Source organism: Mastacembelus armatus, chromosome 14 (genome assembly GCF_900324485.2).
Source record: "Mastacembelus armatus chromosome 14, fMasArm1.2, whole genome shotgun sequence".
NCBI lineage: Eukaryota > Metazoa > Chordata > Actinopteri > Synbranchiformes > Mastacembelidae > Mastacembelus > Mastacembelus armatus.
The window spans coordinates 16,255,321-16,268,262 of NC_046646.1; the positions used below are offsets into that span (position 1 = coordinate 16,255,321).

General features: G+C 40.3%; 1 protein-coding gene across 1 annotated transcript in view; it reads left to right on the top strand.

Moving 5' to 3' along the window:
• Nucleotides 1-880: 880 nt before the first annotated feature.
• dchs1b (dachsous cadherin-related 1b) overlaps nucleotides 881-12,942 on the top strand; it is a 74,915-nt gene continuing 62,853 nt past the window's right edge. The window contains exon 1 of the mRNA XM_026327996.1: nucleotides 881-1,365. The gene's annotated coding sequence lies outside the window, so the exon portion shown is untranslated. The remainder of the gene's footprint in view (nucleotides 1,366-12,942) is intronic.

Sequence of the window (12,942 nt, forward strand, 5' to 3'; positions counted from 1 at the left end):
GGATTTACCTCTTTGTTGTCCATATATTTAATTTATGTGTTTATGTTTATGCTTTTAGAATAAAAACTGAAGTAGTGACAGCACTTTTTTCTTGTTTGAAAAAAGGTTGTCTCCACTCTAGCTGATGATGAAGCTGTAACAACCCTCACTTAGACTTAACATGATCAGGATCTATAGAAAATATCACAACATAGATCACAGCTGTGATAGTTTAAAGAGTTTTTTTTTAAGCCTTTGACAGTTAAAATGCTGTTTCTAGCTGCATGTTTGACACAGCTGGACGCTCCTGAAGCTTGAACTGTTTGTGCAGTGTCAGATCATTTCTCCCATAGACTTCAGTTCATATAAAATCTTATAAATATGCAACCAATACCAAAAATAACAGTAATGTCACCCAATTCCTCTATAAGCTGCAGAGTTTGAATTTTAAATGTTCTTTAGAGCACAGAGCCTTTGGGACGGCTTAGGTGCCAAACCTTCTTGCTGTAATAATAAAGAAAATGTTCAGCCATATGGATCTTATAGGGTGAGTGCTCCCAGCACCCACTTAATTAATCATGACTTATTTCCATGTATGGGTGCAGTGCTGGGGTAAACACATCTTTTGGTGGCACATGGTGCGCTCCTTTGTTTCAAAAGCTACTTCCACTCAGCGGAGCTGGGGGGCACCAAAGTCTGCGCTCAGATCTCCTTTTCCCTTTCACTCCTAACTGTTTTCCACAGCCTCCCTCTCCTCTGTCCCCCCTTTTGTGTAGCTACCCGAATAAATTAGCAACCCAAGTCGGCGAGAGGAGGAGGAGGAGGCGGGGGGACGGTGTGGAGAGGAGTCAGGGGGGCTGGGCCTTGTGGTGGAGGAGTCGGCTTTCAGTCGGTGAGGTGCACGGTTACGCTCAAGCGGCTTTGCTTCAGTACACACACACAAACACACACACGCTGTATCTGAGTGACTGGATGCTGACAGAGAGGAGAGAGGAGAGAAGCGTCTAAGATCAGCAGGAGATCGGGCAGAGCAGCGCAGCACAGGGCTCCTTTCTGCGGCAGACAGCGAACAAACCGTCCAGCTGATCCTGACGCGCTCACCTGACGCAAAAAAAGACCTTCACCAGAGGAGTAACCAAATCTACGGGTCTAACGGATTAGAAAATCTGTGGAACTGCCTCAGCTGTCATTTATGTGGATATTATGTAAAAACAAACAAACAAACAAAAAAACAGTCCGGCTGGGCAGCAGGGCTCCATTCAAGATTTTGTCCCGGTGGATTGTCTGTCGTTGAGGGGCCAGTTGGAAACACGTTTGCATACTAATCAGGCTTTGGAGGAGATATCCAGAGAGCACATCCACAGCAACTGAGTGGTTCAGATGAATGTAAGTGACAGCTTCTTTATTTTCTTCTTATGTATTTTCGTTCACTGATCTAATTGATCAGTAAGAGATAAATGTGGAGAAATGATCGAGCTCCTGTTTGGTTCGGTAGAGCGGTGCACCCTGCAGCTGCACCTTACACGCCCGGAGAGGCAGCTGGTCAGGCTACTGTGATGTGGGGAGACTGCACAAGAGGTTTAAGATCAATGAATCGTTGTGATGAAGCACAGTCTGATATTAAATGATTGATCTGATGACTATTGAGAGAAAGCTGAACAGCCAGGTTTAAAAAAAAGAGAGAAAGGAGTGCATTAATATTTAAATACTATGTTAAACATAAAAGGGAGGTTAGTCAGCAAATAGGTTCATCGTGTCTTATGGAACTATTTAATAACAGCCAGTGGTTTCTTCCTCAGAGTTGGCAACTTTGAGCGAATACACTTTGTTTTGGAGGGCAGACAGAACCACTTAATGGGAAACACCATGAAGTGCACAAAGTGGGCCAGTATACTTTGAACTAGTTCCTGGAAACTGCTGTGACAGTGCAGGGCTCTAGCATGTCAGCAAGGCATCACTACTGGGGATTATCTGTGTGTCTGTGAGAAGGCACTTACACCATTAGCCTCAGCTGCTGATGGTCTGGGTTTCCTTTTTTTCTCAGTGATTAAGAAAACATGACAGTAAGATCTGTATAAAACCTCTAATCCAAGAAGATTTTAGGGAGTTCTGTTATCCAGCAAACTGATTCTTAGTTATATATATATATATATATATATATATATTTTCTATCACAATGTGTATTTATAGCACTCGCTTCTGACTGAATATGTCTACATGGCTGAAAGCTAAAATGGGAGCCCAGAGGCATATTTAAGCATCTAACCACAATAGTTATCCTTGTCATAGCTGGTGTCCATTGGCATCCACAGATCTCTGTATTATTACACTATCCATTTACATGGTCCCATGTGCTCCAACTCTGCAGTATACTGGCCTCAGCCACAGCCTTTGGTCTGCCGACAACCAGTAAGAGTTTGGTTTCTTGCGGACTGATGGGGCGTGCAGCAAGACATTTTTTAACAGAAACCATATGTTTATCTGTTGTTGCGCCTGCAACTGAGCAGACCTATGTTTGTACAAACAACTTATAATTACTCACATCAGCTACTTAGAAGGACAGGTTTCCCTTTACAGGAGCACGAGTCCAACACATCTAGGATCATTTCTCAGCTTTGGGAATTATCGAGGGACATTCTGAGATGTTCTGAGGGAGTTTAGTTGTTACTTGGTTTAATCAATGAAGTCATAATGAAACTATTTAGAGAATAAAAAGTGGAATTCCAGTTAACTGAGCCAGGACTAGAACTTATTCTGATCTTGGGGTGGCTGGGTTGGTTGGGGTGTGGCAGCTGAGGGTGTCCATCTTGACCCTTGACCTCCCTGTGAAACATGTTTTTATTTCTTTGTTTAATTGTCAAGAAAAGCAGTTATAATAAATGTTTCCATTCCCATTTTTACCTTTTTAATACTGCCTGTAACAAGTGTGTCAGGACAGAAAGGACTAATCTTTCATCTCAGTTTTTGTCAACAAAGTGTGTTTCTGTGCAGATCATTAGGTGAGGGTCATCACAACTGTGTTCAAAAAGCACATCCCACTGAATGACTTTGTATTGTAGTTTTTGGGAGAGGTGACTGAATATTAGCCACTAAAACCACTCCATCCCCTTCAGTGTATAATTGGATTATTTGGGTAGTAGTTCACATTTGGCTTGTTTTTTTTTTTTTTTCATCTTATTCTATTTAAATCACAAAAACAAAAAGTTTTATCTGACATAAAGGCAAATATTCTTAAATATCTGATTTAAGTTTTTATCAGTTTTGCATTTTTCAAGCTAAGTATAATACCACTGCATGCCCACAGTCTTCATGGACTTTTTCTATTTATTCCAATGATGTTCCGGTGAGGAAATGTCCAAGAACTTTAGTTCTTTGCAAATCTCAAGCAATCTTGAGAGTTTACTTTAAACTCTGGAGATACACAGTGTAATCAAACCGTGCATTCGCCACCCACAGTGATACTGAAATTCTGCTTGTGCTGTATACACCATTGTCCTTTCTGTGGTTCCCACAAAACCCACATAAGAGGGAATAATCTTTCTTTGTTAGTCAGTTATATTATGTTTTATGACTTTATCTTTTAATCGTCTTTTAAAAAAAGTCAGATTTCTGACACTGAATTGTCAGTAGAAAGTCATTGTACATAAAATATTACAGAATAGTAACTATAGAGAGTAAAGACTTTTGTGTAGTATCTGCTTCAGCTCATCAACTCAATTCATGGAGTGCCTGCCAACAATGAAAGCGGATGAGGCGGAAAAACAGAAAGCATCTTCCCACCCAAATGTTGCAGCTCAAACAAAAATCTGTCTAATTGTATCCCAGAACTGTTTTTTCCTGGGTTTTGTTTTTTATGCATGTGAAGTCACTATCTGAGCACAAATATCGGAAAGTGACTCACCCCCCCCTACACCCCCTCCCACCCACCGCTCCCCCTAACAAACACACTCCTCCAACAGCTTAACCTTACCTCACTCTACTGTATTTTTAAACTCTGAAGATATATGCCCTGTACTGTAACCAAAACCAGATTCTAACTACCAAGTGCTATAAATGCTAAATTAGAAACTTAAAACAAAAGGACCAATGTAGCTGTTTATCCTCAGGAGTGTAGAAGTCCAACAGGAAAACTTCAGTGTTGGACATGAATGGGTAGCAGATGACAGCCAACTAAAAAACTAAAGAATTGTTTTCCTCTTCCCAGGCTCCACAAGTAGCTAGTGGAAATATTTACTTTCCATCTTTCACTCGCTGTATGATGCTGATGCCTGGGATCTGTGTTGGTGTTTTTAGTTACCTCTTAGACCACCATCTTAGACTTAACATGAACTATTGAGGGAGTTTTATTTAATTTTGTTATTATGGAAAGTTTATTATGGAGTATATGAACGATAATCAGTGCTAAGCTGCAGCAGCGTGTGATGGGATAGTTTAGATTTCCTGGAAATTCACTTGTCTTTACGTTGTCTGTCCACAGGAAGGCCAGGCAGTTATTAATAGCTTCAATAGTAGAGTTACAAAATCAGATCCCCATTGATAAGGAATCCCCTTTGCTGATTGCTCCACATTTCAGTAACCTTACCCTTAGGGCTTCTTGGTTGCCATGGCAGCCATCTTGCTGTGATTATTATCGTGAAATTTAATTACACCATTGTAAGATTGGAGTTGTGTGCTGTACTTAGATATGGGGAAAGTGGTACCAAAAATCCCATTGGAGTTAAACTGTATCTCTTTTAGTATATTAGTGCATTACTATGAATAAAATAATTAAATTCAATAAAAAAAGACAAGGGTTGTCATATTATAATTTCACATTTTAATTCTGGCTGGCCTTTGCTAACATAATTAATTCCTATTGTCTATGTAGTTACCTTTCTCGCTTGCATCATCCTTGCCGAGACCACTATGTGGGGATGTCTGATTTGCTGAGGTACAAACTCATAGTTTGTAGTCTCTGCTAAGTGAATTCCTGCAAAAACAAATCAAATCCTGATGTATAATCATCTGTTTGTCATACCTCATCTTTCAGCTTGGACTGAAGCTTTTTTTTTTTTTTTTTTAAAGTAAACTGGGGTCATTCCTCTAGGGAAATACAGATACAGAATAAGTCATCCAGTCATAGGAAATGACTGGGCTCTTCTGCCTAATGCACACTGGTTGACTACCTGTAGCTTTGAGTTGGTGTGGTTTGGCTTTTGTTTGGCCCAGTTCTTTCATAGATATTTATGGTCTTTGTCCTGCGGGCAAATAGACTTTTGCCCCTCAAAAACACAAAATTTCAAATGTCTTCATCTGCTACAAAGAAATAATCAAATTTGACAACAAAAATTCAGAATGATATAGCATAACTAGCTCATGATTAAGATCTGGTATATCGATGATGCTATACTGTATCATCATATATCATGTATCAGAGAATACTGCAGTTGGAAGTGCCTTAAAACCTGGTACTGTCTTGAGTTTCCCTACCTTGTGCTTTTCCACTATGGGCTGAACCTGTGAAACTGGCTCCATGTGCCAAAGTGTGGCCAGATCATTGGAACTCTGGGTTTCTCATTATTGCAGTAGGTGGATGGAAGACGTGATGTGTGGCTCTAGGATAAAGTGGATAGAGGTATGCCATTTGCCCTGCAAATAATTTCCATTAATTGTACTAGTAGGTGGATAGACTTTTTATTTCAGCACTCTACACCAGACTCACTGTTTCTGAGTGTTGTCAGAAACTTTTCTTTTTCTTCTTTTTATCGATTCTTTTCCATTGAAAAGACAAGGCAGACATGCGTGCCGTAAACGCTCACATTTCTGAATGAAGTGATGTATTAATTTCATTAGTCACATGTAGAGATCAATGTGGGAATGGCCCTGAGCAAAGATGAATGAAATCTGGTAACTGCTGCCCATGTGGGTGCTTGATGGATGAGATGTGTCTGAGCTCTGGAGGCTAACATGCCAAACAGAGAGAAGAAGAGAGATCCTGTCTGCGTAGCGTCTCATGTGTTTTTAATGAAGTAAGCAAGATGATCTGAGCTTCTGATAACTTCAAACACTTGCACAGAACTGAGAGCTGCATGTAGGGCATTGCAGCACAGGTAGAGCAATGTGTTGTGCAACTCAAGGGATTCAAAGGCTGCATGTGTATGAGAGGTGAGAAACAGAGAGGGAAAAGGAAGTTGGCTAGATTAAAGAAAGAGATTTTAGCTTACACATTGAAACGACTGACCTTTGCAAATAGTAAAAAAAAAAGGTTATTCTGTTATTGATATTTCTGTCAGACAATCAAAGGGTTCTTGATGGGTTCAGAAGTAAATTTTTCATTTTGGAGGCTCAAAGCCATCTAACACATCTCAGTCTTTTTATCCTGATTTCATTTGATCATTATTAACTGTTGAGTTTTGATGTCTGTTCAAGTCTGTAGCACAAATTTAAAGACAGACAGATTTAATTCCCAGGCTTACCATAAGAAATATAATGGAGAAACATGATACAAAGGCATTCTGTTAGAGAACAGCTGTTGGCGCGCCACTAACCCACAACTCGGTGGAGAATTAATAAGCTAAGTCACTGTCATATATTCTAAGTTAGAGATGAGTAATTACAGATTTTGATAGTTCCCCAGATGTGTCAGAGAAAACAAACCAGTGTTCCAGTCTTTTAGAGTCAAATTAAGCAGTGTTTCTCTTAGGGAGATACTAACCTCTTAACCTTAACATTGCTTTGTTTGTTGGCAAACTTTTTAACAACAACTTTTAATCATTTTAATTTAAATTTATGCGATTTCAGAAATAAAATCCAGTGTGATATGACTTTGTGCCTGGTTTGCTGTGAAGCCTTGTTGCTGATTATTTCATTGGGTGGGATGCAAAGGGATTGAAATGTGTGTTTGCATATGTGTGTGTGTGCGTGCATGCTTGCACACATGTGTATGCATGCATGCGTTTAAGTTACAAGACGGATCTTTGGTTTTCCCTCTGCTGACCTCCTGTTTTGGCTATCAGGTCAGTGTTTTGTCTTTGGAAATTTCCCCTATTAGTGTTTGTTAATGTATTCATCACATTGTGGTTATAAATGTCTGTAGCACCACATGTGTGGATTCATTTTCCATTTTGAAACAAAAACACAGTCCCCACAAAGTCAGATATTCATTGTACAGTTGAGTTATGACTGGGTTAAGGTCAGGGTAAAGGTTGGGGTTAGCCATTTCAGGTTAGGACAACCTTCCAAGGAATTAATGTCAGGCAAGACCCGTCCTAACTACACTGTCATGCACAGAAATCAAACCAGTAATTTGGTAAATATTGCTATTGAAACTTTAATTGTGGTATAATCAACTCTAGAGGGGTTAGGGATTATTTGCATTGTATTAACATCACATTAGAATCAGAGAAATATAATGATTCTCAACTGCCATCACTTTAGGCATGCAACAAGGACACATGCACACTGTCTAGCAAAACTTTACCTTTACTGATTTCTAATATTCAAACTAATAAATGATCACAACTGTTTGTGCATGTTACTGTATGTGTGCAGCGTGTTTCAGAGTAATACAGAGCCAAATGGAGCCATTAAGTACTGGCTTGTACATTATAATGTCTTCCACATTCAACACTGATAAGAATATTTCCTGATGTTTAATTGCTTCCATTCAGTGTTATGCTTTTCTCTACAGAGAGTTGAACGGGTGTTCTCTCAGTTTGAACCCAGAGTGCACAAAATGTCTGTTTGCCACTGTAAGGGAATTTATCTCAGTTTCACCAGTGAAGTAATAGTGTTTGACTGAGGGGCATAGACAGGGTTTGACTTGACAACCAGCTCTTGAGGGATATTAAACAGCCTCTGATGGGGGGGAGGGCAATGAGTGATAGTAGATGGCAGCTGCCGCTTCACCTTCAGGACCATCTAATAACACCATGCTTTCTCTTTTATTTCTTTTTTGCCCGTTGACTCTGCTGGCCTTGTTTTGTTTTATTATTAGAAACTCTTTTCTCCCCATCTTCTTTGCATTCCTACCCACTTTCTTCATTTTGCTCTTAAAAACAAATTGATTAGACACACACACAGACACGCACATACTCATCAGAGAAACAACACTCACTGCACATTCACTTGGCAACGTGGCCTTGAAGGTTAAGAGGTTAGTGAATCACCTCCAGCTGAAAATACAGCTGGAGGTGATTTACCTCTAGCTCTGGTCCAGAGGGTGTATTATTCGTGTGTGTGTGTGTGTGTGTGTGTGTGTGTGTGTGTTTCAGCACTCATTCAGGCTAAGTGTACCTTCTTCATGTTTCTGTCTTTGCCACTGTGGCAGTGTTTTTGCAGAATCAAACTTTTCTTCTTTAACTCTAGTTCCACTCCTTCCTCTGCTCCTTTCATCTCTGTGTTATTCTGTCTCCTTCTGCCCTGTCGGGCAGTAAAATCTAGGACGTTTTGTCACGGGGGACCTGGTGCAGTTTGTAAGTGTGTGGGTCTATATTCCAGCTTGGCAGCTTCTGTATAGGCGAATAAACAAATCTGAGTCATCTCGCCAGCTTTGAATTGTCATGTTCCTGCTGCGACAGAGTTTCAGAGTCTTTGGCAGTTGTTTTTCTCCAGCTGATGCCTGCATGGAATTGAGTATGAATGTTAGTTAAAGATACAAAAATTAAAGCGTAGCATGCCTACTCTAGGGTTCTGTTGCAGGAGCAGAGTGGATTGAGACTGATTTGATAACCTCAATCAATCATGACTTGCAATAGTGTTATACTCCAGAATAAATTAGTCAAATATAGCAGCGTATAGCTCAATGCTCAGACTAATGAAGATGCTCGCACCTGTTAATCATTTTCTTGCAAAGGATGTGGCATAACACTGATCTCAAAATGAGGATACATAGAGTAATGTACAGCCAGGTCTGGCTAAGAATAAAACTAACCACCACTTAAATCTTTTCATTGAATCATTTCACATCCAAATTAGAGTGTCAAGTCAAACTATGAAAAAAAAAAATCTCACTTTCCAGATTTGCTTGGATTGGAACAACAGTTGTTTGTATGCAATCAACATTAGCTAAACCAGAGGGCCAGTGTTGTAAATTTGATTCTTCTCTATTCTGCTCTACAGAGTAGAACAAAAATTGTGATATGAAATCAAAGTGTAGACTTGAGCCTCAGACTCAGTGGGTTTGTGGCACAGACGTTCACTTTCACTATGATCCAAAAAGTCTTTGTGGGCCACCCCTTCATTCTCTGCAGCTTGACTTATGTCATATAGACAAAAAAAGTACCATATCAAATAAGTTCTAAAACTTTAGAGCAACATTTCATAAACTTAAAACTTAAAATTAAAAACAAGGGGAAGATGTTTCAGCTTCTTCCTTTTGACCGGAAAAATCAAAATTCAAAACTCAAGTAATGATTATATTTTAAAGAACAATTATTATAAGACACATGATTATATTTCAACTGGATAAAATTTCAACATCCCAACAGTTATACCAACTTCTCTTTCACCTTCCCTTCTACTGTGTATATTTGTGGCTGGATTAGAACCAGTCCTCACTTCATCATAATTAATTCAAACCTACTTACTTTAACTCTGCCAGTCTCCACAAACCAGATCGGTTGTGTTTCACGTGTTGGGAGAGCTTTTACGACTGTAAGCTTCCCCTGGGTGAAGTAACCAAATTGAATGGCACAGTCATGAACTCTCTTTACGCGTAGTAGTATTAATATTGATTACGCTTTAGTGCAGCACATGCATGTATATTTTAGTGTGTGTGTGTAACTGTCCAGACAGTAGTTGTCTGGCTGTCTGAGGCGCTGGTGCTGCAATACTTTGGAATTATTGGATCAGGGTCTATTCCAATTTAATTGAATCAGTTAAGGAAATAAACTGAAACTGATATCCACCTTTAGCATAGACTCATAAATTGGTGAAGAAGTGAAAGAGGAAGTGAGGAAACACATGTATATGTTCATAGATGGGAACTCAAATATACACACACAGACGGCACACACACATTTGTGTGCCGGTGACAGCTGGGTTTAGATATGAGGTGTCTATATCCAGAGATCCGGAGAAAGGCAACTCTAGGCGAGACAGGGGTCATATTTGTCGTCCCCTAAACACACACACACAACCCAAATGACATGAAAACTGAGATGCAAAGCATTCCTCCATCCTCTTACCCTCACCAGACTCTCAGCCCCCCTTCTTCTACTCACAAAGCTTTTTTACTTCTGCAGCCCCTTTCACTACAACCTGCCCTAAGTCTTCATTCTCAGTCAGACTGGATGTTGCTCCAGTCACTCTGATTGTGCACTTGCTGAGAACTGTTATAAGTTGTACACACATGCAAATGGAACCAAAACTACAGTATAAATGACAAAATGGATTGCAAGGAAGCTGTAGCAAGATGTGAAAATCAGATTTTTGCAGTTTGAATATCCTTAGGTAAAGTTGTATCTAGTGTTTGCCTTCGAGACTGGAATATTTCAGATGTTAACTTGTGTATTTTATTATGAAAGCTTTCTCCATTATTCTTTCCCCAGTCTGACTCTAGTGTCAATCACAGAATCTGACCAATGTTTGTTCTGGGTGACACAGAAGAAGTTGCAGGGCTATTTGAGTGGCTGCCAACTACCTACAGGCAATGCCAGACCTCTCAACCACTGAGAAACCAGTTCAGTACAACCCTGTACTATTCCATCAAAGCACAAGAAACATGGCTTGGAAAGAAGCGGTATAGAGTGACCGTTTTTTACTTGCAACTTCGTGACTTTGGGTCTTGTTTAGCTTGGCCACGGGGTAGCTATGGCGTGCCCAACTAGATCTGCTAAATCCATTAGAGGGGATGGACTGAGGGAAGGTGGGAGGAGGGGACACAGGAGGGATAGGCAGATAGAAAAGCCTGTTTGGCCCTGCATGAGGAAAAGTTATTCCTTGCTACTGAGCTACGATAGAATAAACACATTTGCACACATCCTAATGCACATACTGTATTACTTTAAGTGGTCACATCCTATAGAAAACAGTATGGTTTTCTATTATATGGCAACAGTACTTTAGAGTGGAGGCTCATGTATTTGAGGCTTTGAGGCTTGTGCACAGCAGAGACAGATTATGGGGGTGCAATGCCAGATATAATGTGGCTGAGACTGCATGGAGCCCTCTGGGTATGCCCTGTCCATCAATGCGGTCGCACAGAGATGATGTCACTGCTTGCATGCACATGTGTTGTGCAGGCGTAGATCGACACATATACTATAAAACCCAATATAGCCAGCCAGACTGTGTGATTTCTTTAATACATTGCTTCTGCATTTTAAAAAGAATTACACGATACATCTTATTTCATTTAACCTAGTGGAAACATATCATAATTTACATTGAGTTATATGTTGTCCGACTAGGGGGGGTGAATCAGGTGGACGTCTTTCACACCACCAGCCATCTGTCGGAGCGAGTATCCTTTCAGCATGAGTTGTACATCCCTTACTCTCTCCATTCCACATCAGCTGGTGTTTTCCAGGGTAAACACAAGTGTATTAGAGCACATGTCGAAAGGGAGATGATGTCATGAACCGACTCGTTGCTCGTTGACATTGACAGATTGCAGCAGTGAGATGTGTTCACTAATATAACCTTTCACTGATGTTTAACTAAAACAATGAGGCAGAGAGGATATAAAAAGGCATATGCACTCACACACATTGGAGTACACCCTTTTCTGACTTTATTTTTTAATCATTAAGTTTCAGGGACACAGGTCAGTGGTCCCTAAAGGTCTGTCAAGCCAAGTCAAAGCGTAATCACTCCTCAGATTGGACATCCTTTTTCTATTGTGTCCTAAATCCACTCTTTCCATTTCTTTTCTTTGTTCTCGTGCTCCCAATGGCTGCATTATGGTACTGTATTCTGGGTTCATTTTGTCAGAGTGGGGTCTTAAAAGGACCAAGCTCTGACTCTGACTTTCCCTTTCAGTGGTAGAAGGGCTTCTTTCCATCATCACACCCCTAATTATCTCTATCAAACCTGTTATTTTAGCGTCTCTCTTTTCTCCAACTCTCCTCATGATAGCTCCTTAGACCAATGCTCACAACAAAAGAAGGGTGTGTATGCAGCCTGTGCTCTGTCTTAGCTCTGCTTTCCTCTTTGTGTAGGAGTGGGGCAACTATCCAGAGCTGCTGTCTGGACGAGCTGTAGAGGTCAGTGACTGTACCAGTGGGGCCAGTATCAGTGTCCTGTTCTGTGTCCCAGTGGAGCTATAGACTTTATAAATCTCTCTTCTTCAGAGGCCTCATAAACTACTGCAGAAGGTCAGGATCATGAGGGTCAAATATTTTTTATTTGCTTTGTTTTTTTTGGACTCTAAAACTCTTCCAGGAGTCTAATAAGATATTGGTAGCTGCAAAATGCAATCAGTGCATGGGAACTAGTCCTATCTTTTAGAAAGAAGGTGGTTTTCATTTTATTGCTGTGAAGGAGATAGTAGTCAGCCTTGTCATCAGTCTGCAAGAAGGTGGTCACTCTATGGTCTTTCTGTATGTTGAGTGTGAATGTTTGAATTCAACGCATGTGGCAGCAGACTGAGTTTCTCTCTAGAGGTGCAAGACATTCCTAAAGTTAACTGTCCAGATAATATATGCACAGTGGGAGCGATTGTATGGGTGAATATGACTGGGCAGCAACCGACAACTAGCCTCTGTCTGCTACTGGCTCTTTGCCTACCCCACACATTTATAATTTTGATCATCTGTACCAAACAATAGTTAATAGAGGCAGGACCCGTTCACATTCCAGGGAGTATAGGTATTAATGCTCAGATCAATGTAGAAGATTGTTGTAAAGCAACATGTCTCGAAGTGTGATGGATGAGTTATGTCAGGCCTGGATGGCTCTCCTCATTGCAGGATGTTTTGACGAGTTATACGCTCAATAAATCTTCCCTTATAAATACTAGAAGAACATGCATAAACAACTGGT